Below are 12,409 nucleotides of genomic sequence, written 5' to 3' on the forward strand. Positions count from 1 at the left end.
CACCCTTTATAAGTAAATGCATCAAATCTTTAAACTTATCATAAAGGGCTCTTGCTGTCAAATAAGGACAATGAGAAGCTATAAAATTTGCAAAACATCTCCATCTACATTTGGTACATGGTGTAATCTACTATTCAACTTATTCTCCGTATAAAAAAAAAGTATAATTGTGCAAAGTGAGGGATATGAACTATTGTTTCCCCCAAAACCATAGGTCTAATGTCATGATAGATAGATCCATGAACTTTGGAGGTGTAAATACCTCTACCTCAAGTGAATTGCTCATCTATATGGACCCCCAACAAGGCAATAGCTAATGCATTATTATATGCTCTTGTGGTTTTGAGAAATCCTTTGCTTCTAGCAATATTCCCTTGCATCATTTCTTTAAGTTCCATTGGTGGATCACTCAAAGCAAGAAAACTAACTTTTCCCAATAAGTTACAATACTTTCCCATAATTTTTTGTATGGACCCCCCTTTTGCATTACAAGCAAAAGCACCACAAATAGAACAATGAAAATCTAAGCCACCTAAGCTATGAAGTAACCATTTTCTATGGTAAAGAACAAGCGTTGAGCTATGCTTTAAGGCCATGGAATCTACATATATGCTATGAATAGATAGGCAATAATCCTCAAATTTGGAGAATTCACCCTCTTCAAGAGCATTGTGAGGATCTATGTGGACATGTTGTAAGGGTATATTTGTTTCAATACCTTCATCAATATTATTTTCAAAATGTACATTACTTTCTCCTTGCTTGGTGATGCACACCCTTGAAGATTATTCATTCAAAAACCCACCCCATGTAGAGATCTTCAAACCCTATCCCATGCAATTTCTCATCGTGCAGCATCACACAATCAACTATGTCTTTTGTGTTTAGGAGTTGACAATCATGGTCTAGAAGGCACCAAATATTTCAAACAGAAGACAAAGTATACTTCTCTCTCTCTCTCTCTCTCTCTCTCTCTTCCCCCCCCCCCCTCTCTCATGTACAAAATTCACAAAAACATGGAAAATATACCCACAGCAGAGCACACACACTCTTTTCAAACATCATGATATACACCATGAAACAAGATTAGCCATCCGATCGAACAATGATACATGCACAAAATACTTTCGCAACACGTCAATTTCAATGGTTAACAGTCCATAATAATGCAATTTGACTTTGAACAACATTTAAAGACAGCAATGACAAAACCACATAGATTATATTAAGGGTTGAAAGTACACAACTTAAAACAACAAGTACAATAAGATAAATATGGACCAAAACAAAACAATACAATATGCTCATATGGTGTCAAGGCCTTATTTCTCTAACATTAGCGAAGAAAGGTGAAATCTAGTTGTCCTCATCGCTAGTGTCATTGTTGTCATTGTTAGCTCCATTGGCCTGTCCTTGCACAACAATGTATGTCATCCACACTTCTACCCAAGCCTCCACTTTTAATTTGAAGGTTGCACACTCCTGTGGGGTGCGAAAAACATGTTCCCCCAAATCATGATTGCATTGTTGGCTAGAGTGGCAACTTGCTTGATATCCCCTTCGATTGGATGTGCATTGAAATCAAGGTCTTGCATGACATTGAATATGGCACGTGTGGCCTCATTGAACGCACGGAGAGCCTCCGTGTAGTTGTGTGCACTTTGTGTTGTGCATACAACATTCATAGCATATACATTGTTGAGAATGTAATTAGCATGCACATTCTTGATGGGATCAACATGGGGGGATGGTTGCACATGTTGAGAGCCATGCCCGCATTGCGTAGGGTGGCATAGGCTAAACGTGTTGTCCGCAATTTTCCCTCAGCATGGTAAATATGTGAATGAGAGAAAGCTAAATGATTAGCTTTTGAAAATAAAAACTTGATGAATGAATGAAACTAGAATTTTTTTGGCTATTAATAAAGAACCTTGAGTGACTTTACTGCAAATATCATTCACATCATGTCCTCTGTAATATTTTAATAATAAAATAAAGAAAAAAAACTCACTAAAAGATTAACCACCTTCGATTGACTTGCCTTAGAAAAAAACATATTTACAAAAATCAAAACATAGTGGCAAGCACATAGTACATGATGCTTGTTGAGAATTAAAACATAATATGAACAACCAATAAGTTTTCGTGTGCCATTACATAGAGAATAAGTTCATATGGAGTAATCATTATAAATTGAGATTTAGGTTCCCGATGGCCGCAATTCCTGTGGCGACTATGCTACTGGGGCGTGTGCAATTTGTGGGTGGCCCATGGGTAGTGTGGGAAATAGTGGGGCCGATAGAGTGATTGACCATGGCTTGAACAACCGAGAACTATAGCTACAAGTCTACTTGGAGGAGGAGCAGATGGCACAATTGACTCCTGGTGACGTCGTAAAGGAGATGGAGGTGGATGTGACGGTGCTGAACCGTGATACCTCATCCACATGAAGAGTTGATCCTAGACCACTAGGAAGCCGCTGCTGCGGTTGAACATGTGTCAAAGAGAATTTGTGATCTCGATCAATGCTGATGCAATGTCATTGTAGACGCTCGCACTCCATTTCCAAGCCACCACATCCTGCAGGACAATCCAAAGCTGCATCCCCAATCTTTGTGAAGGTACCCAACAACCACTTGTTTACAATGACGCAAACATTAGCGACCATTGCAATGGCAAAAACTAAGCAAAAAAGTGCCCTCCTCAACTCACCGAGCAAAGAACTTGCTCTTCTCCACTCCAAGCCGGAATGGTGCTCCAAGGGCATCTAGAGTCCATGGCAGACTCCCTAATGGCTCTCGGATCATGTCACTATCAAACTCGAACCCATCGTTCTCTGCTACCACATCTGTTTCCTGACGAACATATAATGGAATCACAGGAAGCCCTTCAATTTTACGTGTCAACATTTCCAGCAGCAAGGTCTTGACCTACAATATGGTTGAGGGTTTAAAACAAAAACACACCAATATCTACCAACCATGAAATTTGTGGAGAAATGGTTGAGAGCTTACTGGATCTGAGTCATATATCACAACATATGTACATGACACCATCCAAAGAAATATGGTGCAAAGATGACAAAAATGAAGAAGCGGGCCTCCTCGATGATGAGTGCCAAGGGGTCTGCTTGGCATGCCATGACTATTGCATCATCCGGTAGTAAAAGCTCGACAACTAGGGTGAACATACTTGCAACAAGCTCAGTAGAGAATACATTCCATCGGGGTATACCACCAATGCCGACTTCAAGTTTGCAATTTCTTCGCGGCAAGGAATCCTCCACGAAGCAAGCGTAGAGCGGTGAGTGACACACCATCGCCTTCTTTGAGCTTACTAGTTTAGGCTTGTTGTGTGCTTGGAGCCATTTGTGGCTCGCACACGGTGTATCGGCAAGTTCCTTGCATTGACACGTGCGACATACGCACACATTTTTGGCGCCGTTGCCGGGGAATGCAATACATGAAGCTCGAGTAGCACTCTGTGCTTCTCCGTGGTGCAATTTCAATTATAGGAAAGGAAGGGAAGGAGTGTGTGTGTGTTGAGAAGAGGTATTTGGTGTTATACTGTGTGTTTTTTTTGTTAATGGAGTTTTCAAAGGTTCTGTGTTTATTCTCTGTGTATTAAGGTAGTTAGTTTTCTTTGTTAATAGAGATTTCAAAGGTTCTGTGTTTATTCTCTGTGTATTAAGGTAGTTAGTTTTCTGTGTACAGTAAGTAGGAAGTAGATTAGTGAGAGTTAATAGAGTGTGTTAGTGTGTAAGAGTAGATGTATTAGTTAGAAGTAGGTAGAGAGAGTGTGTGTGTGCTCTCGCGCAGGCCGCGGCGGCCTTATCCTTTTTATATAAAAAAATAAAGGTAGGACCGGGATCGGGAATATCTCCCAGACCCAAGCCCAAGCTCATGCTCAGGCCTAGGCCACAGTCGCCTTTTAAAAAAACGAATGTTAGCTTCACACGTAGCTGAAAATTGATTTTTGAGGACCAACGGAACGTCAGATGCCCGAAAATTGTCTTGTAAAGCATACAGCGACCCTTTAAGTGATACGCTCGTTTCGAGCTATCACACACTTCAATAAAAAAAATCAAACATTAAAAAAACATTCAAAAACCATCAAAAACAAGAAAAAATCAAGTAGAAAACGGGGTGCAAAACACCCACAAAACAAAGTAAGTAACCTTTGAGGGTACTTGCCGACACTTGTAGGGCACCCAAAGCACATGTATCTATGCTCTGGTCGTGTGCTAGAGTCCGAACAACTAGCTAGTGCTTCGATTTATGGGGGTACTCACTATCCTTCCACGCTAGGGTCTACGCCCTCGGCGGGGACCCAAGGTAGTGCAACCCAATACCCAAATATAGCGGCTAGCGACTCTTCCTCTGACTACGATATTATGGAAGAGCATCTTACACAAAGCCCCGAGGGAACAAATGAAACCGTACCTAGCAAATGAAACCGTACCTAGCTGGGCCCAACAACCTGGAACTAGTGTTTTTAGCCGTTTGATGGAAACTTTTAGTAGAGCTACGCGCTCTGAACCTACGGCTAGTGAAGTAAAGGAAGGGGGTGGGGAAGTAGAATCACCATTCACATCTCCTATAGACCCCACACTCCCTCAGAGTGTCCACGTGGACATTCTACCTACCTCATTTAATGAGGGCCCTACCGAGCTACCACCTTCCAAAGTCGCCTCTAAGGTAGTGGTGACTAAAAGTCAAAACACAGGAAGCAACATTGCATCCACCTCACGACAACCCTCTAGTACACCAAGTTTGGACGGGGTATTTCTCAATGAAAATTGGGAATATGACCTACACACGGAGACTTTGACCGACCTATACATGGGCTACACATACCATGTGGGTTGGTTAGAAGTTGTACAATCCACATCTAGTGCCACTAGTCTGGAGGAACAACAACACATGATCTGCAATGTCATCCATAGGATTATCCAGTCCGAGAGGCAAAATCGAGGAATAAACATACCTTCGATGGGTCCTATGTGATTTTTAGACACGGGCAAAGGGAAACAACCCACTCTATCACAAATGGAGACTCCCCCAGTGAGTCCCATCGATCCCCCATATGTTGTTTCGCCAGGGGTCTCAATGCAATCTGAGCCCACAAGTGATAGCTTTACTTTTCCAAGTCTAGCTCATCTTTCCGTTGATGACACCACGGCTACCATGCCTACCCCAATGATGGGCATGCCAAGAAACACGCCATGGACCTCGTTTGTTAGTAAAGCACCGCTACATGGTAGCTCAATGCTTGCAATAGTACCTACAAGTGCGTACCAATCGTATGCACCTATGGGTCCACGTACTCATGTAGTCCCTACTCCTCCCATTGTTTCAACTACATATGCTCCACAACCACAATACACAAGTTCTTATTTCCATGGGACTATACCGGCTAGCATTAGCATGTCACATCCGACGTCTGTTATGCCTAGGGCCACTCATATGAACTATGGACCACCACATGGCACAACATCGTACCCAACGTGGAACCCAAGGGCTTCCTATGCGCCAAGCCCAATGCCAATACCTACTCCACATGTAGTCTCTGGAGCACCTTCACCCACGGTGCCTGCTCACTTAGGTGACTTGGCAACATATGCTCAAGCTATTGGTCGATCTATTGCTGAGAATTTGCGTAACACGCCTGATAGAGAGCCTAGAAGTAAGGCATTACAAATAGCCAAGCTCACACAAAAATTTAGTGGAGACGGGGATGTGAGAAAGCATATCGAAGTGTTTGAACAAATATGCGATTCTCTAGGAGAACACAATGACCTGCATAAGAGCAATGCTTTAAGCCTAACCTTAAGTGGAAAGGCTGGGGATTGGTATAGAACCCTGAGGGTGGAAGAAAAAACGATTTACCCTACTCTTAGGAGACTGTTCTTAAAGGAATACATACGAGAGGGAGTGCTTTGGGGTGTAGCCTCTCAGCTCCAGAAAGCCCAACGAGAGGAAGGAGAGTCGGTGAGAGACTTTATAAGTTGCCTGAAGCACTTGAATTCTCGTTGTAATCCAAATGAGCGCTTCAACAATAACCAATTGCTTGATAGATTCATTAGGGGGTTACGACATGAGGATATCTACAATGGCCTAGTCATTAGAGGTATCACCACTTGGGAAGCAGTCACCATCAATGTGATCCAATTGGAGGATAATTTAATGATTCAAGGAGAAAGAGTGTCTATTGAGACTAAATCTATTAGCTCGCAAGCATCAGGGCATCAGCCAATGACCCTAAAGCCTATTGCTAAGGAGCCAAAGATATCTGAGATGACTTTAGCAGATCTCACCAAGGCTATTCAAGAGAGTCTTAGAGACAATCGTGCTCCGTAAAACAATCATATGTATCCAAGAAGGGAGTAGCAATGGTGCTCAATATGCTATGGACTGCATGGTACCAGTGAATGCCCTACTTTTAGAGTAAAATTCAATGGGAACTGCAATGCCTGTGGGAGGTATGGTCATCAAGCTAAGGATTGCATAGTATTTAAGCGTGCGATGGCCAATAAACCAACCTTAGCATGGACAGACACACCTTGAGTGCCTGCCTTGATGCTGGCTCCACCTCTTGAACAAACAGCACAACACATGGTCCCTAGGGCCCAAAATGTTGTTCAAACAACACCCTTACCACCTCCAGTGCTAGGACCGCAACCACCACATCCGAGAATCACTTCTGTGAATAAAGTGGGTTGTGAGTCATCTATTTCTTGTTTGGAAGGCTATGAGGAAGATATAGATCCTAATATCGCCTATGGGATGGATGTGCTTGAAGAAAGTCCACAATACTACATGGAGGACTATTGGGGACAAGTCAAACCTGTATATCAAGTAGCTACTCTTGCGGCAAGAGGCCAAAATATCAATTACACCGCTAAGAGACCACCTCTTCAATGCTATGAGTATGGAGGTCCACATCGTGTAGCCGAGTGTCCTATTAGGCTACAAAAGAACGCCACACTAATGCAAACCAATCAAGCGAGCACGTCTACAATGCCGATACTCATGTGTAATCGATGTGGCATAGATCATTTGATTGCCCAATGTCCAAATAATCCAAATGCACCGAAGATCACGCCATTAAACTTGATTGAAGTTACCGAGGAGCCATCACCAAGTGCACCCGTGGTACCAGTAAACGTACTCACACGATCGATGCTCCAAAAACAAAATTATATTCTTGAGGAAAGAGACACGACAACAATTGCCCAAACTCAGAAAAAGAAGAAAACACGAAGAAAGAGATCGCAAAAAGCAGCGAAGTCAGACCCCAGTTCAAAGACCAACATAGGGACTGGTGATGACCCCGTATATATGAACGATGCTGAAGAAGATTCTGATTCAGGTGAAACCATGGAGACCAAAACGACCACTAACATAGAAACCAACAAGGAAGATCTTCATGAGCCACAATGGTCAGGATCCAAAAAGAAGATAGGAACTTACCCAAACCCTACAGAGGAGATTGAGCGAGTCAAGCAATTAAGGAGTTTGGTAGAAGATACCCAAAGGGATCTAGAACCAGCACCTAGGAAGATCCAGATTACAGACACCGTGTTCCCTACGCAACAACAACCTCACCAAGTCCATAGACCCTTGGACATACCTAGTGTCATCCAAGAAGAAAGTGACTTAAAGTCATGGGAAAGTGGGCGTACTCACTTCTTGATGGAAAGAATGTTTACAAAGGGACTACCTGATCCTATCGAAGAAATGCAGATCCCATCTTCCCCACGTCAAGGGACTCAAGGCCAAAAGGTGCCGTTAAACATTGCCAAATTGATGGATTTCATGTCTTCAGAAGTTAGAACCACCATCATGTCCAAACTATATAAAGACCCCGAGCTAGTCTCAGCCCTTCGAGCGTTCCTCAATGGAGAACTGAAGTTTGGGCTACCACAATTTGCACAGATGGATGGAGCTGAGGAGATGCCAATAGAGGAGGAATATATAGATCCACAACCCAACCTAGATGAGAACCTTGTTATAGAAATACATGTTAACAAGTTGGGACAATACTTTGAGGGTGATGAATCCAATGCGACCATACCAATCACTACTAAGGGATTAACTGTGAAGCGAATCCTTGATGGTGGCGCTGGGGTTAGCATTGTGACTAAAAATTGCTGGGAAACTATGGGAAGACCTCACCTTGCGACCACAACCATAGTAGTGAAGATGGCCAATGGGTCTATTGTTAAACCTATTGGGATGCTAGAAGATCTCAAGATCAAGGTCTTTGGACATAAAATAAGGATTACCTTTATTGTTATGGATTTCTCCAAACACACTATGGCATCGGAGATGATCTTAGGACGTCCTTTCATGAGGGAAGAAAAAATGATGCATGACTGGTCTAAAAACCATGTCTACTTGCAGTTCCAAGATTCTATCATTCGAGTGGATCTTGTGACGGGTTGAGCACATCCTCTAGGAAATAGGTTTATAATTGATCATAGATCTGACACCACAGTTCACTCGGCCCCATTGCAGTATTGTTACATGTGTAAAGCGGACGCATATGTTAGGGAAGATTCTCCTTACATGGATGTACTACCTGGGATGACTGTGTTCTTACCTATCACCTGACCCATGTGAGCCCAATCCCGTAGCTCCAAAATGAATTGACCATCGTGGAAAGAAAAAAATCATTGAATGCTGCACACCCGCTCCAGAGCTAGTTTGGGTACCGAAGAAAGAACGATTTGTTCCACCTAGCTCAGGAAGGGGGGAGTCCCATGAAGCTTCTAGCTCCTCATATAATGCATCCGTAGAGGTAAAAGCTTCTCCACAGCCTCCACCTACAATAGTGTACCTCCATAAAGCTACAAAGGAATCCACACTTCCCAGTGTTCAAGAATCACCTGATGAACCACTTCAAGTTCTATCCTGGGAGAGTACCTTACCACCCTTGCAACTCGATGAGGCACCTAAGGTAATAGAAAACTACTGGCAAAAATCCTCACCTATTATTGACTGGAACAATTGGTTTCAAAGGGTGACGAGCACATTTCAAACGATATGATCTACCCAAGGAAGGGGGGAATGTTTGCTGACAGTCATCATTCACTCACTCCCCTCTCAACCTTGTTTCCCTGACCTCTCAATCACCAATCTTAGGGAATGTATATATATAAAGCCTTATACTCACAATTTTTTTTTTTTAAAAATAAAGAGCAACAGCAATTAGCAAACGAGTATGCACCATAAAAGTCAAAACATTGACTTAGACCCACACATTCGCATCCGGTACACTGAAACAGAAACCTATGCCATAAAACACCTTTGATCCTCATCACTCGAGTGATAGAGGGTAGGTAGTATTAGTACGATAGGAGTGTTTCTGTTTTAGAGTTGAGTGATTAGCAAAGTTCCTTTTTCCCACTGACGTGCCTCCTAGAGGTATTCTTTGTGTTTCCTCGTGTGTACAGGAACGTGTTGCAGTTGTTAGGATTTGGATCTTCATGGGATCTTTCTCTCATCCACTTTTCATATCAAGCGCGATCATCAACACAAACAGGTGTTTCTTGTCCATTAGCATTGCCCCTTATCTTTTTTGCATCCATGTGTTTGTCTGCTTTAATTGTGATTGGTAGCATAATATTCAACACATTTGCTTAGTATCAAACATTAAATTCAATGTAATTTTGTCATAATCACTTGGCTAGGTTTAAAAATCAAGCAGTCCGACTAAGCTAGTTTGACCAAGCTAGGTGTTAGAGATCTTCTCTTAATACCATAGGGAATGCCTTCCTAATAATCAATGGTTACTTAGGTTCTTAATCCGATTTAGGCAGCATTGTGTGAAATGTAATAGGGATTTCTAGTGGGCTTAGACCCTATTGACCTTTCGCTTAAGTATTATAAAGGGAGTTTACTTGTGTGATGAGCCTGGGGAGGTGTATCAGTGTTATATGACCCCCCAAAGTTACAAAATTAAAATGCTGAACATGAACAAACAAAACATCAAAGTGCCACATTGTAAAATCTTAAGCTGGAAGAGAAATCTCAGCTTGATTTGGTACTTCACTCACATGTATCGCCTATGGTACTAGAGCCCTAGAGGTTCCCAGTGTGGGCGCTTTTCCTTGAAAAGCAAAAAACCCAAGGCATACAAAATAAGCACACACATCAAAATTGAATCACTGTGAAAAGACTTTGGGGGGTCAAAGAAAAGGTAATCAGTCAGGCGATGATTTCATGATAAATTCCTTTTATCGTAGCCTAACTACAAGGTCTTCTAGGTATAGCCTCTAGTCAGCCCTCGAACATGAAATACTTGGCTCTTGCAATTAAACAACTTAATTGACCAGAGAAAATTAAGAAGCTTACCCATGGTATTAATAGTCGATCTCTAGTGCCTTTCGACCATTAAATTAGCGACCCCAGACTTGTTTAATTTTTTACCTTTACATCTGTTTATGCATTTGATTATATTGCAATTTAATGTTTATTGCTGACAAATTGTTTAAAATTATGTTACCAATCAATTTGTCTGCCTAAAACTGCATATGCTTTTTAATTGCTTATGAGAATGCAATTACTGTGTCAATGTTGTTTGATTTTGCAGTGACTGAAGAAGGCTAAGGACATTCATCTCAAATGCTCTTCCACCTTGACGAACGAGCTTCAACTCAATAGCTTCCGAGGACGGAATCTACATAAGGAAGGGGGGCATGTTAACCCTCACGGCTCACGAACACCCTATCACCTACGACGGACGTTGTAACCTATGGCGGACATTGTATTATTTATTTGGTAGAGTTAGGTACCGGGCTTGTCGGTCCAATAGGAAAAGGGTAAGAGTGATCGCCGATGAGAGGCGCACTCTAACTAGAACATTCAAGGGATTAGTTGGCTAAGCATGGGCGCCCAAGTGTGAATGGAGCAAGCTCATATAAAAGTCAACTAAACCTAAAATTCACTCATTCTCTCATTTGTGCAATTGAAGAGTGCTCTTGCTCCATCTCCTTCTTCTTCTTCATCATCTCTTTGTGTGTGTGTGTGAGAGAGAGAGAGAGTGAGAGAGGGAGAGAGAGGGAGTGTGTGGGCGATCGAGCATTACGAAGGCACGACGGCGGTGAAGCGGTTGAGCGCTGTGTAGCGGCGTCTCCTTCTTCTTCGCGGCGAGGAATCCTCCACGAAGCAAGCGTAGAGCGGTGAGTGACTTACCATCGCCTTCTTTGAGCTTGCTAGTTTAGGCTTGTTGTGTGCTTGGAGCCATTTGTGGCTCGCACACAGTGTATCGGCAAGTTCCTTGCATTGACACGTGCGACATACACGCACACCGACTAGGGAGCCTGAGTTGCTTGCGGGAACACTACCCAAACTTGAGGTGCTTTGACATGCTTGCTCACTAAGGTTCTTGAGGGTAAGGTGTGCCAAAAGTCAACCACTACACCTACAAGGAGGGGGCGAGCCCTACAAGAGGGGGGCAAAGAGAGAACACACACACCCTCACACAAGGCAAGATTGGTACAAGAAGGCAAAAGGGACACTTGTCAAGCTCCTCCTCATGTTTTCCTCATGGTGTGCCTAAAGCCTATTGGTTGGCCTCCCAAGGGGTCCAATGATAAATTAGTAATGTTAGTTAATTCTTTTAGCATTTATCAAGTCCTCTCTCTCAAAGAAAAAGGGGGACACTTGTCCCAATGCTACCCTTGTTGCTTGATATGCCCCTACTTGTGATTGGCTAGGCCTAGAGGGGTCCAATGAGCTTCAAGCATGAGCTATAAGGGGGGGTCGACCAAAGCATGCTAGGGGGTTTCTTGAGGGATATACTCTCCCGCACACACTCACACACACTCTCATTTTGTGAAGTGCAAAGTGCAAGAGCTCCATCTCCTTCTCCAAGCAAGTAGAGAAGTTGAGAGCCTACACCAACACTCTTGGCTATGGAATGCAAATCCAACCAAGAGCCATGCTTCAATGCTTAAGCTTGCCATCTTCTCCATCTTCATTACTATGCTATTATGCATGCTAGCCAGAAGAGCGATGATAAGTGAGGAACTAGTTCTTTCTCCTATGAAATGTTTCTTCTTCCTCTTCCTCTTCCCTACCCTCATTACCTGCCAGCTCTCTCCACCTTCGAAGGTGTTTGAGGTCTTGGGGCTGAGGCTTGGGATAGTTAATGCTTACCAAAAATATTATGTTATGCTTGTGTCATGAAGCTTTCCATCTTCGTTGCATCACCTAAGTCACAAGGAACACAAAGATTGTATTGTAACAAGTCTCTCTTGATGGGAGAAACTATAATACAAATGCCTATTAGAGGGGGACCGGCTCCACATAAATCTGGTCCTCAACTGCTGTCATGATCTCTTCTTGCAAAAGTATTGCTCATGCCAAGTTAATTAAATTCTATGTTTATATTGCTACCATCA

The sequence above is a fragment of the Adiantum capillus-veneris genome, chromosome 25 (assembly GCF_014529385.1).
Source record: "Adiantum capillus-veneris isolate H3 chromosome 25, ASM1452938v2, whole genome shotgun sequence".
Taxonomy (NCBI): domain Eukaryota; kingdom Viridiplantae; phylum Streptophyta; class Polypodiopsida; order Polypodiales; family Pteridaceae; genus Adiantum; species Adiantum capillus-veneris.